The sequence below is a fragment of the Nansenia antarctica genome (genome assembly GCF_963989245.1).
Source record: "Nansenia antarctica genome assembly, chromosome: 6".
In the NCBI taxonomy this organism is placed as follows: Eukaryota; Metazoa; Chordata; class Actinopteri; order Argentiniformes; family Microstomatidae; genus Nansenia; species Nansenia antarctica.
The window spans coordinates 73,710,558-73,721,386 of record NC_137676.1 but is presented as its reverse complement, the minus strand read 5'-3'; positions in this window follow the sequence as shown (position 1 = coordinate 73,721,386).

Below are 10,829 nucleotides of genomic sequence, written 5' to 3'. Positions count from 1 at the left end.
TTAGGTAGTCTGCCACAGTATACTGTCTGTTTAGAGCCAAATATGTTTCTAGTTTGTGTTGTGATTGTGTGAGTTTGTTCCAATATGTGATGTATTTATCTTTTTCTTTAGTTATAATTTGGTTAGGTCTAATCTTCTGAGTGATAGTGTAGCTGCACTGAGGCTGTCTGGGGTTTGTGATGTCAGAAGGTGAGAGGTCAGCTAGTTTCAGAACCAGCTGACTGAGGGGGCTCTTTTGGATGTTCAACTCTTGGCAGGCAAGGGCTTTATAATGGTAACAGGCAGGGTCACTCTTTTTAATATGGCTCCAGAATTTAATAGATCTTTTCTGTATATTTAGCAGTAAAGGATATTGGCCTAATTCAGCCCTGCATGCAGAGTTTGGGCATTTTCTTTGTACCCTGATAATAGTTTTGCAGAACTCTGCATGCAGGATCTCAACTGGGTTTTTGTCCCATTTTGCCCAATCACTTTGTAATAAGGGACCCCATACCTCACTGCCATACAATGCAATTGATTCTATAACTGATTTAAATATTTTGAGCCATGTCCTAATTGGAATTTGGATTTGAATTGAACGCTTGATGGCATAAAAAGCCCTTTTTGCCTTGTCTTTGAGTTCCTTCACAGCTGCACAGAAATTCCCAGTGGAAGTAATTTGTAAACCTAGGTATGTATAGGTATTTGTCCGTTCTATTTGGGTCCCACCTATTTTGAACACTGGTTGATTCTTCTGTAACCGTGATCGCTTTTGGAAGGTCATAATTTTGGTCTTCTTCATATTTACTGTCAGGGCCCAAGTCTGACAGTACTGATGAAGAATGTTCAGGCTTTGCTGAAGACCTTCTTTAGTTGGGGACAGTATGACTAGGTCGTCTGCATAAAAGAGACATTTAATGTCTGTGTCAGTAAGGGTGAGACCAGGTGCTGGTGATTGTTCTAATAACCGTGCCAGTTCATTAATATATATATTGAAGAGGGTGGGGCTGAGGTTACATCCTTGCTTCACCCCTCTCCCTTGCGGGAAGAAGTCTGTGTGTTTATCACCAATTTTAACAGCCAATTTATTATTTTCATATATTGATTTAATGACATCATATGACTTTCCCCCTATTCCACTTTCTATTAATTTAAAAAGTAAACCTTCATGCCAAACTGAGTCGAAAGCTTTCTGAAAATCGACAAAGCATGCATGAATTGTTCCTTTGTTTTGATTTGTGTATTTATCTATTAGTGTGTGTAGGGTGAAAATGTGGTCAGATGTTCTATAATTTGGGAGGAATCCAATTTGACTTTTGCACAAGACATTGTGCTCTGTGAGGAAATATATAATTCTTGAATTTAGAATGCTGCCAAATAACTTCCCTAGGTTACTACCTACACAGATACCTCTGTAGTTGTTTGGATCAAATTTGTCTCCATTCTTGAAAATGGGTGTAATCAGCCCCTCACTCCAGCTTTCAGGGAAATGACCCACACTCAGTACCAAGTTGAATACCTTTAGAATGGCCAATTTACATTTTCTATTGGTATATTTTATCATCTCGTTTAAGATGCCATCAGGCCCACATGCTTTTTTGTTCTGCAGAACCTTTAGTTTGTCTTCCAATTCTAATTCAGTGATTGGGAAATCCAGTGGGGTCTGATAGTCCTTAATAACTCTTTCAAAGGTTTTCAATTTATCTGAGATCTGCTCTTGGGCTTCATTCTTTGTAGGTTTTCTATAAAGATCCCCAAAATGTGTTTTCCATGTATCACCATTTTGAATTGATTGTTCATTTTTATGTTTCTTGGTAAATAAGTTCCAGTTTTCCCAGAATTTATTTGATCCCAGAGACTCTTCAATTAATTCTAGTTGGTTTTGTAAATATTGGTCTTTTTTTGTTCTCAGTGTTTTTTTATATTGCTTTAAAGTGTCACAGTAACTAAGGCGTAACTCCTGACTCTCTGGATTCCTGTGTTTTTGGTTGGAGATATTTCTTAGTGTCTTCCTAATGGATTTACAGTCTAAATCAAACCACCTTTCCCTGTTTGTTTTCTTTTGTTGTTTTGTTTTGCATTTTAAGTTTGAGGATGAGGCCAAATGATCAAATATGTGGTTAATGTGTGCCAGACAGCACTCTACACCTTCAGTATTCTGAGGGTAAGTCTGGGACAAGAAGGAGTCTAGAAGAGACTGTGTTGACTCACTGACCATAGCATTCTGGTACTGCTCCGGACTGTTTGGGGCCCATCTGTATTTCCTCTTTATGTTATACAGATTACAGGACTGAGAACATATATTACCTGTGTCTGCCCTTTTTAGATATAAAGTGATCTGGGAGTGATCTGATAGAGGTGATTGTTCTTTTACTGTGAAGGCTCTCAAAGAGTTTAGGTCTAAATCTGTTATAGCATAGTCAACGGTGCTGCTTCCAAGTCTTGAACAATACGTATACCGTCCAAAAGAATCCCCTCGCAGCCTTCCATTGACAATGTACAGGCCCAACGCTCTACAAATCTGCAGCACTTGTTTTCCACTCTTGTTTGTGATTTTATCATAGTTATTCCTGTTGGTAAGGTTAGGAAAAAGAAGGTTATCTCCAGTGATGTAACTGTCACCTTCAGTACTAGTAAAGTCTACCTCCTCACCAGTCCTAGAATTTAGATCTCCCATGATCAGCACAGATCCCTGGGCCTGGAAATGACTGATCTCTTCTTCTATGATGGAGAAAATCTCCTCACTGAAATATGGAGACTCTATTGGGGGATTATAAATTGCGCATAGAAAAATGCTTTTCTCGCTGGAAATTATATCTTTTTTATATCTATTTTTAACCAAATGTGATTTTTCCCTTTCTTCTTTATTTCTATAGAGTCAGCTAGTTGTGACTTATACCAGATCAACATCCCCCCAGAGTCTCTTCCCTGGGTGACTCCATTTAGTTTAGTTGATGGGACTATAATCTCTCTATAGTTAGGAGGGCACCCAGTAGGGACATCTCCTTTGCACCAAGTCTCCTGCAAAATAACAATATCAACACCAGTAACCTTGTCTAAAAATTCAAGATTTCTGCTTTTTAAACCAAATAAATAAGAATTTAAACCCTGAATATTCCAAACTGATATGCTAAACGATTGTATCATTGACACTGTAACAAATTGACATTTTAAGTTGAGAAGAAAGAAGTAACAGTTTAGAACATGACATATTTACAATGTAACTTGGCATGTAGCCTAGATATGTGTTTTTTTTTTTTTTTTTTTACTTCATGAACAAGCATTACCTGCTTAATGACCACTGCCGCTGGTTGTGGCCCATTAGATGAGAGCATAAAGTGCTCAGCATGTCCTGGATGGTTCTCAGTTCGCTGTGGGCGGGGCCTGCTGCTCCTCGGACCACATCAGCATAGGACAGTCCGCCTGGCTGCTGCTGCTGCTGCTGCTGCTGCTGCTGCTGCTGTGGAGGTGGTGGTACGACATGTCTTGGAGGTGGTGAGGTCCTGGGTCTGGGTGCAGACTGGTTTTCATCCATACGACTGATGTTGTCCTGACGTCTGTGCTGTGGTGGTGGTTGTAGGTGCTGCTGCTTGGGCCTGTGTTGGAAGGCTCTCCTCGGCATGCTGTTGGCTGGTCTCTCTGTTGTTTGAGTGTTCGAGACTCCCATGTTGCTCCTCCTGTTGGGTGTTGATCGTCGATTTAGTGTGACATCTTTCAGTGTCTTGGTAAACAGTGGAACTGCTTCTTTGTGGAGGTGAACCGGGTCATAAAGATCGTCCACCGTTATATAGGGGTAGTGGGCAACGTGGACATTTGGCCACATTTCACAGTCTCTGGAGATGCTGACATTCACTTTTTGTATCATCTGTGGGTGGAAATCCTTCCTTGGTAACAGGGTGGACATCACTATCTTAGAGTTGGGGAAGGTGTGACATGCCTTCTCGGCGACAGCTCTAAGAGACAGGGCCACTCTCTCCTGTTGCGCTCTAAGGTCATTCGTACCTGTGTGGATTAGGATATGGCTTGGGGATCCAAGGCGAGTCTCAGATAGCATACCCATTGCTGCCTCTGTGTTTGGACAGCGGAACTTTACCACATTGTGCCTGGGGAAAAGCCTTTTCTCATCAATGAATTTTCCATTTGAATCGATTAGTATCACAATGTCTACTTTTGCAGTGGGGCCGTCTGGTCTGATGGGCCCATCTGGCTGTGTGTGGCTACTGGACTCTTCTCTCTCTGGTAGAGAGAGGTTATCTGGTCTGATGGGCCCATCTGGCTGTGTTTGGCTACTGGACTCTTCTCTCTCTGGTAGAGAGACGTTATCATCCTGCTGTCGGTCATGGGTGCTCACTGCTGTGTGTGGACTATGGTCAGTCCTGTGTGGCTCAGACTCAGTGAGAGAAGTCATTCGTTCCTTCAGACCGTCCAGTGTTCTGTCCCTCTCCTTAAGTTCTTCTGCCAGAGCAACAAGTTGAACATTATGGCTCTCTTTCTCCAGCTGTAGTTCTCCCAGATGGTCTTTCAGAGCGGCTATTTCTCTTCTGTGGTTGTCACTCTCATGATTTAGCTCTTTCACCTGTTCTGACAGTGCAGTGAGCTCTCTCCTCTGGCTCTCTTTCTCTTCTCTCTGTCTCTCTAGCTGTTCTTTCAGAGTGAACAGATCTTTGTTGTGCTGTTCTCTGTTTTGCGTTAATTGTTTTTTCCAGGTTGCATGTACACTTTCTTGCTCTTTTCTCGTTTGTTCCATTTCCTCTTGTTGTAAGAGTCCAGCTGAGTCTTTATCTTTATGATTCTGCTTCAGGACCATTTCTTTGAGCTGCACCAGTTCTATTTCTAACTGCGTGAAGTGTTCCTTAAGTTCTGTGATGGAGGTCTGATGTGGAGGGCTCAGGGTCTGCTCTGTGTCATCAGGGTGCTCCTCCTCATTTGGTGTGCTGTCTGTGTTACTGGCACATGGCTGGAGTTCCCTAGGGGAGGTGTCTTCACTCTCAACCATAGATTTATGTGCCTGGAAACTGTTCTGGAAAGTTTTGAAGTGCCCCTGCACCATGACTTTACCACTTTTATAAACATTGACAGTTGTCATGATGCCGTCAGAGTCCTCTGGGTCCCTGATCTTTAACTGCCAGCATTCCTTGTTGCCCTTTTTTACCACTGAAGGGTGATGGTTGATAATGGCTCTGTGCCAGCTTTCAGGTCTGTCAGTATAGAAGATGAGATTGCAAATTACTCCGTTTTTAAAAAGATCAGCAAAGAGGGTTTCTGGTTGCCTCTTAAGAAGCTCCATTTTGAACGTGCCTCTCTCTGTGTCATTTTTTATTTCTGGTGGGTAGTGTATGTTAATTATATCACTCATGTTCTGCTCTGGACATGTGAAACAAAGAGCCTGCTTTCCAACTGCTACTGTTAGCACCCACTGTTAGCTGTCACTCTTATCTTACAATTATTTCAGCTGCAACTATTAGCTTCCAAAGTCCACAGTTAGTTTCATATAGTTTCAACTGTTATTGTTAGCACTCCTTGTTAGCTTCCAATTGTCACACTTAGCTGCTTCTGGGTCCGCTGTTAGCTGTTAGCATCCACTGTTATCTTCAGTTAGCTGGTAGCATCCACTGTTATCCAAAGTCCACAGTTAGCTGGTAGCATCCACTGTTATCTTCAGTTAGCTGGTAGCATCCACTGTTATCCAAAGTCCACAGTTAGCTGTTAGCATCCACTGTTAGCCCTCAAAGTCCACAGTTAGCTGCTAGCATCCACTGTTAGCCCTCAAAGTCCACAGTTAGCTGGTAGCATCCACTGTTATCTTCAGTTAGCTGGTAGCATCCACTGTTATCCAAAGTCCACAGTTAGCTGCTAGCATCCAATGTTAGCTTCAAGGTCCGTTTTTTGTTAAACTGCAGCTGCTAGCATCCACTTTTTTTTTCTTTCTTTTTTTTTTCTCTCTCTCTTTCTGTTGAGCTTGTCTTTACATTGTTCTAACTTTTACTTAATTCTTCTCAACTCAAAATGACAAAATAAGTACAAATCTAGGAGCTCATGTAGAACATGTCTGTCTCTCTCTCTCTCTCTCTCTCTCTCTCTCTGTCTCTGTCTCTCTGTCTGTCTGTCTCTGTCTCTCTCTGTCTCTCTGTCTCTCTGTCTCTCTCTGTCTCTCTCTCTGTCTCTGTCTCTCTCTCTGTCTCTGTCTGTCTCTGTCTCTCTGTCCCTCTGTCTCTGTCTGTCTCTCTCTGTCTCTGTCTGTCTGTCTCTGTCTCTCCGTCTCTGTCTGTCTCTCTCTGTCCCTCTCTCTCTCTGTCTCTCTCTCTGTCTCTCTCTGTCTCTGTCTCGCTGTCTCTGTCTGTCTCTGTCTCTCTGTCTGTCTCTCTCTGTCTCTGTCTGTCTGCCTCTGTCTCTCTGTCCCTCTGTCTCTCTCTGTCTCTCTCTCTGTCTCTCTCTCTGTCTCTCTGTCTCTGTCTCTCTGTCTGAATCAGAATCAGAAGACTTTATTGCCATGACATGTAAACATGTTAGGACAGTGGAGCACGGGTTTACAGCAGTTTAGTGCAAGAGTCATAATTAATATAAATATAAAGTGCAGAGATCAAGTGTTCAAGTGTTCATATCCAGACAGTCCAAAGCTCTCTGGGTGGAGGGAGGGTAGATAGATAGGGGTCAGGTCAGGTCAGGTCCCTCTCTCTCTCCCTCCCTCCCTCCCTCCATCCCTCCCTCCCTCTCTCCATCCCTCCCTCCCTCTCTCCATCCCTCCCTCCCTCTCTCCATCCCTCCACCCCTCCCTCTCTCCATCCCTCCCTCTCTCCATCCCTCCATCCATCCCTCTCTCCCTCCCTCCCTCTCTCCATCCCTCCCTCCATCCCTCCCTCCCTCCATCCCTCCAGCCCTCCATCCCTCCCTCCCTCTCTCCATCCCTCCATCCCTCCCTCTCTCCATCCCTCCCTCTCTCCCTCTCTCCATCCATCCCTCCATCTCTCCCTCCCTCTCTCCATCCCCCCATCCCTCCCTCTCTCCATCCATCCCTCCATCCCTCCCTCCCTCTCTCCATCCCTCCATCCATCCCTCTCTCCCTCCCTCCCTCCATCCCTCCCTCCCTCCATCCCTCTCTCCATCCCTCCATCCCTCCCTCTCTCCATCCCTCCATCCCTCCCTCTCTCCATCCATCCCTCCATGGACAACTAAAGTCCAAAGCTCTCTGTGTGGGGGTGGAGGGAGGGTAGATAGATAGGGGTCAGGTCAGGTCAGGTCAGGTCCCTCTCTCTCTCCCTCCCTCCCTCCCTCCATCCCTCCCCCCCTCTCTCCATCCCTCCCTCCCTCTCTCCATCCCTCCATCCCTCCCTCCCTCTCTCCATCCCTCCATCCATCCCTCTCTCCCTCCCTCCCTCCCTCTCTCCATCCCTCCCTCCCTCCATCCATCCCTCCATCCCTCCCTCCATCCCTCCTCCATCCCTCCCTCCCTCTCTCCATCCCTCCATCCCTCCCTCTCTCCATCCCTCCATCCCTCCCTCTCTCCATCCATCCCTCTCTCCCTCCCTCCATCCCTCCCTCTCTCCCTCCCTCCATCCCTCCCTCTCTCCATCCCTCCATCCCTCCCTCTCTCCATCCCTCCATCCCTCTCTCCCTCCCTCCCTCCCTCCCTCTCTCCCTCCCTCCATCCCTCCCTCCCTCTCTCCATCCCTCCATCCCTCCCTCTCTCCATCCCTCCCTCTCTCCATCCCTCCAGCCATCCCTCTCTCCCTCCCTCCCTCTCTCCATCCCTCCCTCTCTCCATCCCTCCATCCCTCCCTCTCTCCCTCCCTCCATCCCTCCCTCCCTCCCTCTCTCCCTCCCTCTCTCCCTCTCTCCATCCCTCCATCCCTCTCTCCCTCCCTCTCTCCCTCCCTCTCTCTCTCCCTCCCTCCCTCTCTCCCTCTCTCCCTCCCTCCCTCCCTCCCTCCCTCTCTCCCTCCCTCCCTCCCTCTCTCCCTCCCTCCCTCCCTCTCTCCCTCCCTCCCTCCCTCTCTCCCTCTCTCCCTCTCTCCCTCTCTCCCTCCCTCCCTCCCTCCCTCCCTCTGTGTGTGTGTGTGTGTGTATGTGTGTGTGTGTGTGTGTGTGGGCCAGGAGGCTAAGCCTTAATACTGCAGTAAGACGACTTATTATTTGAATTAGCTGCCCAGGTAGCAGCCTAGCATGTAGCAGCTAACAGCTAGCAGCTAGCGGCTAGTAGCTAGCTTTCCTGTGAGTGTGTATCCAACCTAAAGCTTTCCCTCCCCTGGTCTGATGTGAGTTGTTGTACCAAGCGAGCTTTGGTCTCTTGGAAGTGACCTCACCCTGTGTGTCAGACAGACAGGAAGGTTTATTTTTTTTAGGGGAGAGAGAATGAAGGCACATTTATATAACCCATCCCTTTAATTCCACACACACGATCCTGAAGACCTTATGGTAAATAGTAAACGGACTGCACTTATATACCGGTAGTGCCTTTATCCAAAGGTCTTTACAACGGCCTCTCATTCACCCATTCACACTAGGGCTGCAACGATAAGTCGACATAATCGACGACGTCGATCATAAAAACTCGTCGACGTGGAATTTTAGTGTCGACGCATCGTATTAAAAACACACGAGCCGATAATACAGAGCCGCGCTGTTCATTTGTAATTGCAATGCACTACAGGAACTGCTGGGGGCAGTGTCACGTCTACAACTCTAGTAGCCTACTAACAGCATACGGCAAAGAAGGAGAGAGTATGAACCATGGCATGGCGGGGCGAGAACATGAAGATGAGCGGAGAAAAGCGAGACCTAGACTCAGCAAAGTCTGGGAATATTTTACTGACGACAAACCACACTCGTCCGTGAAATGTAATATATGTAAAACAAAACTAGCATTCCACAGCAGCACCACCGCGATGCACGAGCATCCACGCCTTCATCTCCTCCCGCCTCGACTACTGCAACTCCCTACTCACCGGCATCACCTCCCGCTCCCTCCATAGACTCCAGATGGTCCAAAACTCTGCTGCACGCCTCCTCTCAAACACCCGCTCCCGTGACCACATCACTCCTGTCCTCCACTCTCTCCACTGGCTCCCCATTAAAGAACGTATACAATTCAAAGTCCTCATCCTCACATACAAAGCCCTCCATAGCCTGGCCCCCCCTTACCTGACTGACCTCCTTCTCCCCCACCGCCCTACCCGTACCCTCCGATCCTCATCCATTGTTCCCCTCACTGTCCCACCCTCAAAACTCAAAGGCTTCGGTCACCGTGCCTTTTCACGAGCCGCACCCCGCCTCTGGAACTCTCTCCCTCAACCACTCAGAGACTCACCCTCACTCCTCACTTTTAAATCCCACCTCAAAACCTACCTGTTCTCCCATGCCTACAGCCTCCCCTACCCCTAGCCATCTCCCCCATCCCTGCCACCCCCGCCCCCCCTGGACATGCATACAACCTCCCCTACCCCTAACCATCTCCCCTAACCCTGCCACCCCCCTCCCCCCATGGACATGCATACAACCTCCCCTTCCCCGTTCGTTAACTCTGTGTTCTATGTGCTCATGTTATCTGTTGCTTGTTGTTTCTGTGTTTTCCGTTTTTCCCATATTGTCAGCGTCTTTGAGCCTCGGAAAAGCGCTATATAAATCTAATGAATTATTATTATTATTATTATTATTATTAAACAAAAGCACCCGGGAGTAGGGATGGACGGTTTTTCGGTTATACCGAAAACCGGGGTTTATAAAAATAGAAACGGTTTTTTATCAAAACCGTCTGAAACCGGATTTTTAAATTATTCTTTTTTTTCTTTTTTTTTGGAAGAATAAAATAGAATAAGAATAAAACTGGAACATGTCACATGTTTGTCGTGTGTGAAAATAACAATGATACAGTCTGAATCTGCTGCGCAATGAGTGAGAGGTTTGGTCAGTTGTGAAGAATAACTGAGGATTAATATCTAATTGGGATTATATTTAAGGGTAACGAATCACTCTATGGGAAAGATAGTTGCCTTCAGTTATTGGTAGATAGGAAAGGTTTTTTACAATTACTCGCTTACATTTAATAAGATCATTTTCGCTGCTCTCTGTAAAGCGCATTGGGTCACTTTTGTGAGAAATGCGCTATAGAAATAAAATGTGATTTGATTTGATATCAATCAATCAATCAAACTGTATTTATGTTCTATAGCACAAATCATGCATTGAATGTAACTCCAAGTGCAGTATTTACTAAACCACAATATAATAAAACAAGAGCTATACGGATCAAGAGTGTTTGTGCACAGCGCCACTGTGTGTGAAGGCGCTACTGAAAGTGATGACAGAACGCATGTCTCAGAAGATACGCGGTCACTTAGTGACGCAAAGGTAGTTCTGTATTTATCTCTATCTGTATTAGTACATTTATTTTGAAAGCTCTATTTTGACAGCTCTACCATGGGCACTTTTATTTTGATGGGGCATTCTTTGTTGATTGACTTACGACAGTTCAGGACGAGTCAGTCTCGCGGCATGTGGTTTTTATGAAAAGCTTTAAGTATGTTCACTGCATAATTCTAAGTCTAATATTTCAGTGATTATTGAGCAGTATTCAAATATTTAAATACATTGAGCAGCAGCTGAAACTTTGTCTAAGAACCAAGATATTGAGAAAGCAGTTCGTTCAATGAAGACGCTGTTCCAAGAGATGATCTTCCGTGCAGGCGTGCACCCTGGATCAGCGGAGCTGGTGTGTTAAGTGTTCATGTGTTTTCTTGTATGGTGTAGCTTACAAAAGTCTGCCTTTCCACTTATATTTGTGAAACTAAGTAGCCTAAATGTGTTGCGACTGTGCTTACGGTGTTTTAATGGTGTTCGACATGAGTGTATTGTAG